Source organism: Anolis carolinensis, chromosome 6 (genome assembly GCF_035594765.1).
Source record: "Anolis carolinensis isolate JA03-04 chromosome 6, rAnoCar3.1.pri, whole genome shotgun sequence".
In the NCBI taxonomy this organism is placed as follows: Eukaryota; Metazoa; Chordata; class Lepidosauria; order Squamata; family Dactyloidae; genus Anolis; species Anolis carolinensis.
Genome location: NC_085846.1, coordinates 34,472,576 through 34,487,129, shown reverse-complemented (window position 1 = coordinate 34,487,129; position 14,554 = coordinate 34,472,576). Strand labels below are relative to the sequence as shown.

Genomic DNA, 14,554 nt, shown 5'->3' with positions numbered 1-14,554 from the left:
TGAGGGGAACCAGGCACAGGTTTCCTATAGTAGAGTTGATTTGGGTCCCCGAAATCTAGGAGACCAAAGGCAACGCTGGCCCCTTAAGTCAGCAGAGTGAGGCAGCTGCCCCAGGAAGTGTGAGCATCATATGGTGTTGCATGCAGAGAGGTAATTTGATGATGGGAAATAGGGTTGCATTTGCCATTCAGACTGATCCTTTGCTTCCAAAGCTAAATACCCTCCGGTGCAGGAGAGAATGCTATCTTGTCATCAACATTGACATTAGAGTCAACTACTAATCCAGTTAGTTTTTCTGTGCAAAATGAAGTGGGAAGGAAATCTTGTCCTTTGCCTAAGGTAACAAAATATCTTGGGCCAACCTTGTGAGAGGGATGGAAGCAAAATAGGAAGGACACAGAGAAGACTCTCCAGAATCTGAAGTTCCTATTTTGGTTTGAAATGTCAAGCCGAGCCATTGCTTGCAGGGCTGTCCGGTAGCCTGGTTTAAATGGATCTGTTGTTGACTTGGCAAACTGTTTAACTGTAAAATAATCTTTTTTGTTTCTCTCCATCCTTTCTATTTTGAAGCATGGTGCTCGGGAGAAGGCGAGCATAAAAATGGGGCAGGCCGCAGCTGACGAAATATAATAATGCCAACCACCGGCTATGGAAATCAGCTTGCCACGTCTCTCGTGCATACACGCGCACGCACCGCACCACCCGAACAGACTGGCATGGCCCATGTTGGCACAGGTTCAGAGAACCCTCCTGTAGCCTTTCTCTCTCTCTCTCTCTTTCTGTGTCTCGTTCAAATCAAAGCACAGATGAGCCAATCGAAGCAGGATAGGGAGGGAGCTTGTGTGGCACGTCCTCACCTGCCATTTAATTGGATGTATTTTTAATTAATAGCACCTCGGGGACTGACGCGAGACACTGCCGGTCTTTGAATAGGGACTGGGGAGGAATTGGGGAACGTGCAAGGATTGGACCGCAGGGTGCGCTTAGCGGGCAAACACTGCCATCAATCAAGGGCCACTTTGGGCTGTTTGGATGGAGCATGGCATAAAGGGAAATGGGTAAAGTGCGGGCGGGCATGTAACGTAAGTGTACAACAGGCAAGGAATCAAAGAGAATAATTTGCCCTCCTTCCTTCTAAGGAGAAGCCACGGCCAACAGGGAGAGACTTCTGGGGCAGAAGTCTCAAGATATGCATTTAGTTGCTTTATTTTAGCCCAAGTTTTCCTAACCATCACCGAGCAGAGCGAAGAGCCTTTGGCAGCAGGGTTGGAGTTTCATAAAAGTTCAGCAATTTAATATTTATTTCATTTGTTATTGTTATATTCTTACTGTTAGGGACAAGAAAAAGCGTTTAATGGGATTTTATGCCTCATGTGCCAAAATCATGTGGCTTGATTTAATTGCTGGGCACCTTGACGTGGATGAGATGGCAGGCCAATATTTGATGTATTGCTTCAATCCAGCACTGCTTTTTTACTTTTGGCTCCTAATAGATGAGAAGTATCCATAGTTAAGCTCCAGCACTTTTCTTTTGATACTTATTGGAGCCTATTTCTCCTTTTATTCTGTGGTGGGGCAGGCGATGGTTGTTCACTTTTAGGGAGTAGCATCCATTGTAGACTCAAAGATGTTCTGTTATAATGAAGTTGTGCTGTCAGAAATCAGCTGAGTGTAAGGCATGACTCAATAAGGCTAAAGAAAGGGTAGGGAATATTGGGAAGCCACTCAGCTTTGTGAAATACATTTCATTCTTCTAGAAAGGAGGAACATTGGTAGACCAGCAAATAGTGTCACTTTTTTGTGTCAGGAGTGACTTGAGAAACTGCAATTTGATTTTGGTGTGAGAGAATTGGCTGTCTGCAAGGACGTTGCCCAGGGGACGTTTTGATGTTTTTACCATCTTTGTGGGAGGCTTCTCTCATGCCCCCGCATGGAGCTGGAGCTGATAGAAGGAGCTCATCCACACTTCCCCTGGGTTGGATTCGAAACGGCAACCTTCAGGTCAGCAGCCCAACCTTCAAGTCATCAGTCCTGCCGGCACAATGTTTTAATCCACTGCGCCACTGGGGGCTCCAGTGTCACTGGGAAGTAGAGATCCAGGAAAACACACATATCTAATTTTAGCTCCAAAGCCTGAGGTTCTGCACTATTGGTCCAAAGCTTTGTATTTCAAAGAGGATTCAGGGATGAAGCCATGCCGTCTGTGACTTGGCTCTCAAATGCCATTTGACAGTAGCATTGAATTCCATTTTTTCCAATCAAAACTTGGTCTTTATCTGTGATCCAGCCCATTGGTTTTGGACTGCATTGTGCATTCACTATGCATTTGAAGTGGAGAGCCAACATAGTGTAGCGGCTTAAGCATTCGAGTATGACTCTGGAGATCAGGAGTCTAATCCCCACTTGGCCATAGAAACACACTAGGTCACCTTGGCCAAATCACACTCTCTCAGGTAAAGACAAACTCCCTCTGAGTAAATCTTGCTAAGATAACACCATGATAGGTTTGTCATAGGACTGCCATATCGACTTGAAGACATGCAATAACACAGCATGCATTCTCCACCTTACACCCACCCTAAAAACTATGCAGTTTAATTAAAATAGCTTGACTGTGTTCCATTTTGGGCTGTTCAGAACTGGAACTGGATTAAGATTCACTGTTTTCCTCTTAGACTGCAAATGGATAGGACCTTCAGTGAAACCAACCTCATTTGTGGTAGAATTCAAACACATAGCCACATTAATCTGGAATATCAGTATTTTAAAACACCTTTGAAACTAAGAGAAAGAAATTGTTAGCATTAGCTTTCTTATGCTGCCTACTTCATCAGATACCATAACACAGCTATGTCTTTGAATTCCACCATGGAAAACCCCAGATTCAGTAAAATTGAATGGAAATAAGACACCTGGCATTGAATTAGGTAGAATTTTCTCCTATGAAATTGTATGCTACCAAATTCTTTTAGTTAGCCTCAGGATGTTTTAAGATGTTTTTTAAAAGATGGTTTTAAGATGTTTTTAAATTGTTGATTTTAGCCGGTTCTTGTAAGCCGCTCCGAGCCCTAGGGGAGTGGCGGCATATAAGTTTGAAAAATAAATAAATAAATAAATAAATAAATAAATAAAAGGGCTACAATCCCATTTGCTTCAATTTGAAAGCACTTGTCTCCATTTTCTCCTAAAAGCTTAAATTCATTAAAGCACTGTGCTTAAGCTTAGGCTCCTTCCACACAACTGAATAAAATCCCACATTATCTCCTTTGAATTGGAATATATGGCAATATAGGGCCCCCGGTGGCACAGTGGATCAAACCCCTGAGCTGTTGAACTTGCTGATTGAAAGGTTGGTGGTTCGAATTTGGGGAGCGGGGTGAGATCCCGCTGTTAGCCCCAGCCAACCTAGCAATTCAAAACCATGCACATGTGAGTAGATCAATAGGTAAGGAGGTAAGAGTAGATCCGGCGGGAAGGTAACGGTGTTCCATAAGTCATGCTGGCCACATGACCTTGGAGGTGTCTACGGACGATGCCAGCTCTTCAGTTTAGAAATGGAGTTGAGGTCCAACCCCCAGAGTCGGACACAACTAGACTTAATGTCAGGGGAAAACCTTTACATGTACTATATGGCAGTGTAGACTCAGATAATCCAGTTCAAAGCAGATATTGTGAGATTTTCTGCCTTGATATTCTGGTTTATATGGCTGTATGGAAGCACCCTTAGAGATACTCTTTCCTAGGGTTCTCAGCACCTGGACTCTTCTCTGGTTCTCAAGATGATGAGGAATTTCAAGGTGGGAATGTGGTGTTGAAAATTTGTGTATATGACTTTCTCATCTGTCAGATTGGGAGCTCATTCACACTACAGAATTATAACAGTATTATGCCACTTTAATTGCCATGGTTCCATCCTATGAAATTCCTGGATTGGATGTCTAGTGAGGAACATTTCGAAATTCCCAACAGTCTACAAACGTCAGGATTCCATAGGATGGAATGCTGGCAGTTAAAGTGGAATAAATAGCACTATAATTGTATTTTTTTGTGTACTTAGTTCAGTAGTGATTGGTACGTAAGGTATTATGCTTAATGATGCCATTAGAGACTGCCTCTTGTAATATCATCCCTAAAACAGGAGCCACGGTGGCACAATAGGTTAAACCCATGTGCTGGCTGGACTGCTGACCTGAGAGTTTCCAGTTTGAATCTGTGAGACCAGGTGAGCTCACATCTGTCAGCTCTAGCTTGTGTGGACATGAGAGAAACCTCCCAGCAGGATGATAACACATCTGGGCATCACCTGGGCAACATCTCTGTAGACAGCCAATTCTCTTACACCAGAAGCAACTTGCAGTATGTTCTCAAGTTACTTTTGACATAATAAAAAAAAATCCCTAAAACACCACCAGGTCTCAGGAATCTGCCCCAATCTGCATGGGGTAGTCCTGACCTGGCATCTTCCATTAGATATGATCTATAACTACATCATGTGGTTCAAAAGCCAAGTCCTCATTTAGCTTAGTAAAGGTAAAGGTTTTCCCCTGACATTGAGTCTAGTTGTATCCAGCTGCTCATTTCCATTTCTAAGCCGAAGAGCCGGTGTTGTCTGTAGACACCTCTAAAGCCATGTGGCCGGCATGACTGCATGAAGTTTATGTGACATCACTTTTTGATCAATAAAAATAGAGAGCATACCCTCCACACTTAATCCAGATCGATACCCCAGAGGGTTTTTTTAACGTCCCATTCTCTGTTTCTCATGTTAAGGACTTGGCATGGATCCATTTTCATGTCCTTACTCCGGAAAAGCAATGTTAAAAAGCTATATTTCAAAAATCTTATTTGGCCCATGGTCTTATTTTATTTCCCCCTCTATAATGAAAGGGGAATATGTGTGGTGATATGTGTAGACGAGTAAACAGAAGCAACCTGGGTTATTATCAAGGCTATATAAGTCATACACAGCCCAGTGGCTGTCTTTTTATTCTTGTCTCCGGTGACTTAAAAGCATTTGCTTTAGGATGAAAGCCTGGCTCTCTGGCTTAATGGTGTGTGCCGATTTCTCTTGCTGCACCCTGCTGCCGAGAGGAGAGTGCTTGAATAGTTTGCCTGTATACTGCAAATGCAAATCAGTTTGAAACCAGTTGAGTTGTTCTCCTAGTTCTTCAAGGACACCTCTTGTTATGGTTCTTTTTCCTGAGAACAGTATTATTAATGCTTTAGCCATTCTTCATGGGTTCCAGATTTTCTCACTTGAAAGTGCTTGGCAGACATACACTTGCAAAGCTGTACGGCCTTTTCCTATAGACCATGCATGGGCAAACTTTGGGCCTCCAGGTGTTTTGAACTTCACCCCCAAATGTTACAATTGATCACCTTGATTAGCATTGAATAGCCTTGCAGCTTCAAAGGTTGGCTGCTTCCTGCCTGGGGGAATCATTTGTTGGGTGGTGAATAGCCGGCCCTGATTGTTTCTTGTCTGGAATTCCCCTGTTTTTGAGTGTTGTTCTTTATTTACTGTCCTGATTTTAGAGTGTTTTAATACTGGTATCCAGATTTTGTTTATTTTCATGGTTTGCTCCTTTCTGTTGAAATTGTCCACGTGCTTGTGGATTTCAATGGCTTCTCTGTGCAGTCTGACATGGTGGTTGTTAGAGTGGTCCAGCATTTCTGTGTTCTCAAATAATATGTTGTGTCCAGGTTGGTTCATCAAGTGCTCTGCTATGGCTGACTTCTCTGGTTGAGTTAGTCTGCAGTGCTTTCATGTTCCTTCATTCAAGTTGGGCGCTCCATTGGGTGGTCCCTATGTAGACATGTCCACAGCTGCATAGTACACTGTAGACTCCTGCAGAGATGAGAGGGGATTCCCTCTTGTCGTTTGCTGAACATAGCATTTGTTGGATTTTCTTAGTGGGTCTGCAGATAGTTTGTAGGTTGTGTTTCTTCATCAGCTTCCCTATGCAGTAAGTAGTTCCATTGATGTATGGCAAGAACACTTTTTCTCTGGGTGGATCTTTGTCTTTACTCTTGTGGCTTATTTTTGGCCTTGCAGCTCTTCTGATATCTATGGTGGAGTATCCATCAGCCTGTAGAGCCCAGTTTAAGTAGTTCAGTTCACCTTGGAGGAGGTGAGGTTCGCATATTCTTTTTGCCCGGTCTAGTAAGGCTTTTGGGGCCCCTGGTGGCACAGCAGATTAAACCGCTGAGCTGCTGAACTTGCTGACTGAAAGGTTGACGGTTTGAATCTGGGGTACGGAGTGAGCTCCCGCTGTTAGCCCCAGCTTTTCCCAACCTAGCAGTTCGAAAACATGCAAATGTGAATAGATCAATAGGTACCACTCAGGGGGGAGGTAACAGCGCTCCATGCAGTCATATCGGCCACATGACCTTGGAGATGTCTAAGGACAGCGCCGGCTCTTTGACCTAGACATGGAGATGAGCACCAACCTCCACAGTCGGACATGACTAGACTTAACGTCAGGGGAAAACCTTTACCTTTATCGGGGCTTTAATAGTGTTTCTTTTTTGACTTGGGACCTCCTCCAAAAATCTTGCCAAGGAAACCCAATGATAGGTTCACCTTAGGGTCCCCATAAGTCAGAAATCACTCGAAGCCCTACAACAAAAAGGGAGGGTATTGATAGTGAATAAACTATTTAATGATTGCTGATTTGGTTTTGTTTGTGCAGAATTGCCTAGATTCAGAAACCTAAACAGAAAATAGGTATGACATACACTGAGGGTTTTTTGTGTGTGCATATTTTCTTAAAATTAATATAGTACTGTTATAATAAATTTGAGGTGATTCCCTTTTTTGCCTTAGGGGTTTGTTCCATGAAGCTTTGCACTGTAAACACTTTGTTTTAAACTTGAGCTTTTCTTTGACAGGAAGAAATTCAGCAGGAATTCCTTTTCCTTACTGCCAGAGAAGCTGGATTGCTGTTGCTCCTGAAGCTGCTAAATAGCACAGGATGCCTGTCGGGGCTGGATGGAAGTCGAGAATGCACCGTACCAATTTAAACTATTCTACGATCTGAAATGAAAATAATTGCTTGCAGTTTTTCTGCATAGGTTACCTACTCTTCAAACACAAAGTTCCCCATTCCCCTCCGGGAGGGAAGCACAGTCTGGAGTCAACGTATGGAAAGGTCAAACCCAAGGGGACACAGACACTGTTTCCTGGCTAGTCTGGGGAAAAGTCCAGTGCAGAAAGTGTGTTTCTGTTTGCATTTTGTATAGCTAAAAATAAAAAAAGTTGAATGTGAATGTGATGGTTTTGTGTTACCACTATTCTTCCTTGTCTTTTTTTTTGTAGCTGGATGGAAACAGAAAGGGGGAAACTGGTCAGACCACTGTGTTATATGTGTACCCTGTTTCCCCTAAAATAAGACATCCCCAGAAAATAAGACCTAGTAGAGGTTTTGCTGAATTGCTAAATATAAGGCCTCCCCTGAAAATAAGACCTAGCAAAGTTTTTTTTTTTTTGGAAGTATGCCCGCTGAACAAAACACCAGAGCATGCAGGATCAGTAAATGTACATACCATAGAGTGTTGTACATAGAAATAATGGTAGTAACAAGAAATTCTTGATAGGATTCACAGTTTGGTTTGTGATGACAACTACTGTTCAGTATATAATAAATGTTCATTTTTTTGTTCAACAATAAATGTGAATTCTTCTTCATGGAAAAATAAGACATTCCCTGAAAATAAAACCTACAGCATCTTTGGGAGCAAAAATTAATATAAGACACTGTCTTATTTTCGGGGAAACATGGTATTTATTTTCACTTGACTACCCTGTTTCTGTTTGGGATGGATAGTGACCTCCAGGAGCCTCAAAGAATGGCTTGATATCTTCTTATTTCTATGGGACAACACAAAGTTCACATCACCTTGCGTCATATATTCACTTTTGTCTTTGCTGGGTTTTTTTTTCCATACCATGATTTTTAATTCTCGGTTTCTTCAGCCAGACTTTTCTGCAACTGTCTCCTAAGAAAGGCGGAAAAGCTAGACTGGTCTCGAAGAGAAACCACTGGAAATGAATGCACAGCTGGTGCTGCTCTCCTCCTGCTCAGCTGTCCCAGCCCCCCTTTGCCTTCTGGCGAGTCCCCAGTTGGCAGGGGGGGGGGATGGTGAGGAGAGGGGAGAGAAGGGAAGGAAAAGGAGGGATGTTGAGTTCCTGCTGGTAAAGGAGATGGTCTCTGCGGTGATGCGTGAGGGCAGCTGCCCTGCAGAAGGAGGAAGGGGAGGGGGCCATGGAAGGGCGGGGGAAGAGTCAGGTGCTTGTGGTTTTTAATGTAGGCCACTCATTAATATTTAGTGTCATTGGAGGACAGCAGGGAACGTGTGAATGTGCAGAAGGGAGGTTGCGCCTTTCTTGTGGCTGCCTGTGCTCAGCCTTCTCTGCGTTGGAATGTGTTTAGCCAGTCAAGGATTTAGGTGTGCTAGTCCTGCCAGATGCACCAGTCAGGTCTCCTTCTTCTTCTTCTTCTTCTTTTTGAATAATTTTTTATTAAAGAAAAAAAAGATTTGTACGCATAAAAGTGGGGGAACAATATAGGTATAGGAAAATAGGAAGAACAGCAAAAAAAGAAGAGAAGGTGAAAAAAAAAAAAGAGAGGAGGGTATGATTAGGGAGGGAGCTCCAGTGGCGAAGTGTGTTAAAGTGCTGAGCTGCTGAACTTGCAGCCCGCTGTTAGCCCCAGCTCCTGCCAACCTAGCAGTTCGAAAACATGCAAATGTGAGTAGATCATTAGGTACCGCTCCAGCGGGAAAGTAACAGCACTCCATGCTGTCATGCCGGCCACATGACCTGGAGGTGTCTATGGACAACGCTAGCTCTTCGGCTTAGAAATGGAGATGAACACCAACCCCAAGAGTCGGTAACGACTGGACTTAACATCAGGGGAAACCTTTATCTTTTTACTATGATTAAGGAAGGGGTATTTTGTGGCTTCCGTTCTTTCTCCTCCTGTAAAATTATAATTTTACACTGTCAATATAAAAACTAAAGATAAGTTCTTTCCCACACGTGTCTTCAGTATTTCTTGTGATAATTTTCTAAAAGTGACCAGACCGTCTTCTTCAATCCACTACCATGATTTTCTTTTAATAGGAATGTTAATTTATCCATGTCTTTTATTTCCATTATTTTAATGATCCAATCATTCGTCTCAGGAATAGTATCCAACTTCCAACTTTTGGCGAAAACTATCCTCGCCGCTATTGTTAGAAAAGTAAACAATTTGTCCAAATTTCGATCTGCAAATAGCTCTAAATCAAACATACCCAAAAGGTAGTATTCTGGTTTCATTGGAAAGGATTTTTTAAAAAAATTGGCATTTGGCATGGATAGTTTTCCAATAATTTGACAATTTCTTACACGTCCACCATAAAGGAAGAATGTACCTTCATTTACCTTGCACTTCCAACATTTATTGTCCATGTTCTCTTCTGAAGGCTTGTGCCTCGTGTTAAATAAAGGTATGCACAAATAAAGCAGGTTCAGCTACCTATGACATGAAAAATAACAGAAGAACAAAACCTAGAAGGAGCTGAGAATGTTGAGCTCAGTGAAGAGAAGACAGAGACGTGATACAATTGCCCTCTTTAACTTCAAGGTTGCTACGAAGGAACAGGCCACTTTTTTGCTGTCCATAAGACCAGTTCAAATTTGAGGTTTCAGGAGAGTCCATTTCGATTGAACATTAGAAGAAACTTCTTGACAGCAAGAGTGATTTGACAATGAATGTCTAGAGCCATTGTGAGGTTCTCTTCTCTGGACATCTTCAAAAAAAGCTTGGACATCTACTTGCTGGAGATTCAGCACTGAGCAAGGGGTTGGATTCTATAGCCCATGAGGCCACTTCCATTTCTATGTTAAACTAAAAGAAGTCCTCTTTGTAGAAAATTGATATGCAAGGAGTAAAGTCACCACAACTACTATCCCCGAATGCCCCCCACCCCAGTTAGAATTGCCAGATTAAAAGCTGGAGAAGGTCACTGTAGCTTTAATGGTTTTGTAGAAGTAGGAATTTCAGCAAGTGTTGCTTATTTCATAATGAGGTAAGAAACAACACCTACAGAAATTCCTCATTGTGCAACAGGGTGGTGGGATGCTACTTGGGGTGGTAGGTGTCTGAGTTAGAAGCGACTTTGGGTAAAGTGATAATCGATAGAAGTGAACGAACTCTAACTCCAGCTCCAAAATAATGTTATAACATTGTGTGTGCGCATGTGTATAAAAAGTAAAGGTAAAGGTTTTCCCCTGACATTAAGACTAGTCACGTCCGACTCTGGGGGTTGGTGCTCATCCATTTCTAAACTGAATTGCTGGTGTTGTCCATAGACACCTCCAAGGTCATGTGGCCGGCATGACGGCATGGAGCACCTTTACCTTCCCACAGAAGCAGTACCTATTGATCTACTCACATTTGCATGTTTTGGAACTGCTAGGTTGGCAGAGGCTGGAGCTAATGGCGGGAGCTCACTCCTCTCCCCGGAATCAAACCACCAACTTTTTGGTCAGCAAGTTCAAAAGCTAAGCAGTTTAATCCACTGCACCACCGGGGGCTCCATGTTTGTATGTATATATACTTTCACAATATTAAAATAGCATGTAACATATTTACTTTTACAGAAATGTAAGAAAGTTTCTGTTCAGAAATTTGAATTAAAAAAAATATATTTTATGGCATCAAAAAATTGCCTATTGATCCATGTGGAGGTAATGCCTTACACTACTATTTTACTGCAGCAATATTTGTTATCACAAATTCATATACAGTATGACATCCCCAATATACACAGTACTATTATTCATAGTTTCATTTGTCCATGTCCAACAAAATATGTCCTCTTCAGATATTTTCTAGGTTTTCTGGTGTGACTCTATCGCAGTGGTTCTCAACCTGTAGGTCCCCAGATGTTTTGGCCTCCAACTCTCAGAAATCCTAACAGCTGGCTGGGATTTCTGGGCGTTGTAGCCAAAACACCTGGGGACCTACAGGTTGAGAACCACTGCTCTATAGTATTCTTGCCCAAGACATTCTTCATTTGAATATATAGTAGAGTCTCACTTATCCAACATTTGGTTATCCAACGTTCTGGATTATCCAACACATTTTTGTAGTCAATGTTTTCAACACATCGTGATATTTTGGTGCTAAATTCATAAATACAGTAATTACTACGTAGCATTATTGCATATTGAACTACTTTTTCTGTCAATTTTGTTGTATAACATGATGTTTTGGTGCTTAATTTGTAAAATCATAACCTAATTTGATGTTTAATAAGCTTCTCCTTAATCTCTCCTTATTATCCAGCATATTCGCTTATCCAATGTTCTGCCAGCCCGTTTATGTTGGATAAGTGAGGCTCTACTGTAGTTAATTTTATATGCACTTTCACATATCAACATGTAGTTCATGAACATATTCGAGTCAGACAGTAGGAAAATAGAAGAGTCAGATTTGTAGTACCAACCCCACACCCCATTTTTGCACAACCATCTAAGATATGGGGAGCTCCTCCAGTTTTCAATCTGGCAACCCTAATCTCAGTGCTGTTGGCAGTACACCACCGGATAACAACCCTGTCCCAATGAGCAATATAAAGTCTCCGCTGGCGCAATGGGTTAAACACATGCAGGACTGCATGACCGACAGGTCAGCAGTTTGAATCCGGGGAGAATGGTTGAGCTTCTTCTGTCAGCTCCAGCTCCCCGTGTGGGGACATGAGAAAACCCTCCCACAAAGATGGTAAAACATCAAACATCCAGGCGTCCCCTGGGCAATGTCCCTGCAGACGGCCAATTCTGTCACACCAGAAGTGCTTCTGAGCATGAACAGACTGTTTGGTCTTTACTTCTAAAACCTTGTACCTATGGGAAGATAATCTTGTTATATTTTATGCATTCTAGGTAGATGGAAAAGGCTCTCTGGCATAAATGGAATGTATGCATTTTGTATATGCAGGTGAATTTCCCTGTGATATGGCCAGTCCTGTCAATCATTTCTGCACTGAGGGAAGCAACTGCAGGCTCATTTGGTTCCTCATCATACTAAAAATCCCAGGATTCCATAATATTGAACCATGGCAGTAGAGATCGATGAGTTAGATAACATGACAAGTATAAGTCAGGATGTATATCAGTGATTCTCAACCTGTGGGTCCCCAGATGTTTTGGCCCACAACTTTTAGAAATCCCAGCCAGTTTACCAGCTGTTAGGATTTCTGGGAGTTGAAGACCAAAACATCTGGGGACGCACAGCTTGAGAACCACTGATGTACATAGTAAACCATTCACTTGCCTCATTTGCTTCCACCTTTTTATTCATAGGGAGTCTGCTCTTGGATTACAGCAAACTGATTGTCCTCTTGTTTGTTGAAGATAGTAAAGTAAATATAATTTAATTTCTCCAAAGAATGAATATTGGATCCCTATCATGTTCTTCATCCAAGTCCCATGTCTTTGGTAAGGAGAACTGAGACACAAGGGATTATCATGCTTATTACTCCTCAGCCAGAAAGCTGCCACTGCATACTCAACGTAGAAATGTTTCCCCCCGCTTTTCTTCAAATATCTGCAAGACAGTATAAAGTCACAAGGAAAAAATAAAACTACGTTTTTAAATATGTATGTAGACACAATTTGGTGGGATTTCTGCTTCATGAAGTAGGAGCGAAAACATACAACGACTGGCAAATGTGTTCTGGTGTGAAAGATCACCCACTCTACTAAGACTAGGGCCACTTCCACATAGCTGTATAAAATCCACATCAAACTGGATTATATAGCAGTGCAGATTCAGATAATCCTGTTCAAAGCAGATATTATGGATTATCTGGGTTACATGGCTGTGTGGAAAGGCCCTAGGCTGAAGCTATGGGAAGGTCCTGAAATGTCCTGAAAGAGAAAGTCCTGATCCGGATTGCTAAATTTAGGACTTTATCACATTGGTACATGTTCCATTTCCGAGCAGGTCCTATCACATGATGTTTGTCCCGTCCATCAGTAATGTGTGTTGGAATCCATCTGCAAAATACTGCAGAAATGGAGTAATTGCACAGGATTCTAATATATATTTCAAAAATTAATACAGTTATGAAACACTGTAAAATCGAATATGCATTCTGTCAGCTAAAATTTCGTAAGAACAATAGTTCAAGACTTTCAGGCTACGTCGCTATGCAATAATTGGGTGGTTGAGGGATGATGTGGGCACCGGAACGGCTTGAGAGGACTTCCTTGGTGTGAAGAGTCGAAGCACAGTATTTTCAAAACACACAAACTGGGTGTGATGGAATCAATATGCATTCTGTTTGAATACTGTATGCATCTGATCTTAAAACAATATGTGATGCATACTGATATCAACAGAATATGTCTCAATGATATAAGGTCCTAAGACTATCCAAGGTCCGCAATTTTCAGAGCCAAAACCTTAGACGTAAGAGTTTGTGACATCATGCCCTGGTGATGTTACAAGGTTAATTGTATAAGGAGTTGCCCCTGGTGATATCATTCAACACAATATATTAAGCATCTATCACTTGTTTCGGGAGTGGATTGAGCGCCCGCTATTAGCTCTAGCTTCTGCCAAGCTAGCAGTTCGAAAACATGCCAACGTGAGTAGATCAATAGGTACCGCTCCGGCGGGAAGGTAACAGTGCTCCATGCAGTCATGCCAGCCACATGACCTTGGAGGTGTCTACGGACAACGCTGGCTCTTTGGCTTAGAAATGGAGATGAGCACCAACTCCCAGAGTCAGACATGACTGGACTTAACGTCAGGGGAAACCTTTACCTTTTATCACTTGTTTAGAGCATAACATTCAGATCAAAACCATCATATTATGACAAATGATGAAAAATATACACACATAAGACTTCTGTCAACCCAAGGTTACTTCCTCCTGCCTGTAGACCACAGAAGACAACTCAGGCCCTGAGATCTGGCAACTTTAGCCATGAAGAATTTGAAGGAAATGGGAGTAGCAGGAGGATTTTATGAGCGTAATGAAGCAAAGAACCGAGATATAAGAGACAAGTCAGAAAGAGAGGCAACAAAATGAACTATGCGGAGGTGCCATAGTCCATAGAGATATATAGTTATATAGACATAGCAGAAAGCCTGGGATAAACCCAGACTATCTGGGTCAAACAGTGACAGCTGGCAAGGAGGGTGCCACAGGGAAGGACAGCTGCCATCCATCCGTGACCTGCAGTGTGTTTTGTGTGTGTACATTGGGGGAGAGAGGAATCTTTTCTAAATAAGACATCGGCAGACGGTGGCCATTCCCACAAAATATTTATTTGTTTATCTCATCTCCCTCTATTATAGTCTGGACTATTTTCTTCAAACGTTGCTCTCCCTTCACAAAAATTATTGGTTAGCTTTAATGCAAGTGTGTATATAGAGTTAATAGCTCACCTGCCCAAATATAGAATATGTCACCTTCAAAAAGTCACACTTCTTTTTCTGGAGGAAAAGACTATTCTAAAATAGCGTGCATTATCTACTGAAAGGAAATACAGTCA

The 14,554-nt window shown here is 42.1% G+C and overlaps 1 protein-coding gene across 2 annotated transcripts in view; it reads left to right on the top strand.

The window, feature by feature from the left end:
• The window catches only part of cdk12 (cyclin dependent kinase 12), a 66,100-nt gene extending 58,831 nt beyond the window's left edge, over window positions 1-7,269 (top strand). Inside the window, exons 15-16 of one of the 2 annotated variants that reach the window (XR_010007263.1) lie at window positions 571-735; window positions 6,892-7,269. The gene's annotated coding sequence lies outside the window, so the exon portion shown is untranslated. The remainder of the gene's footprint in view (window positions 1-570; window positions 736-6,891) is intronic. The other variant, XR_010007262.1, reaches the window with a different exon arrangement.
• The last annotated feature ends 7,285 nt before the right edge of the window (window positions 7,270-14,554 follow it).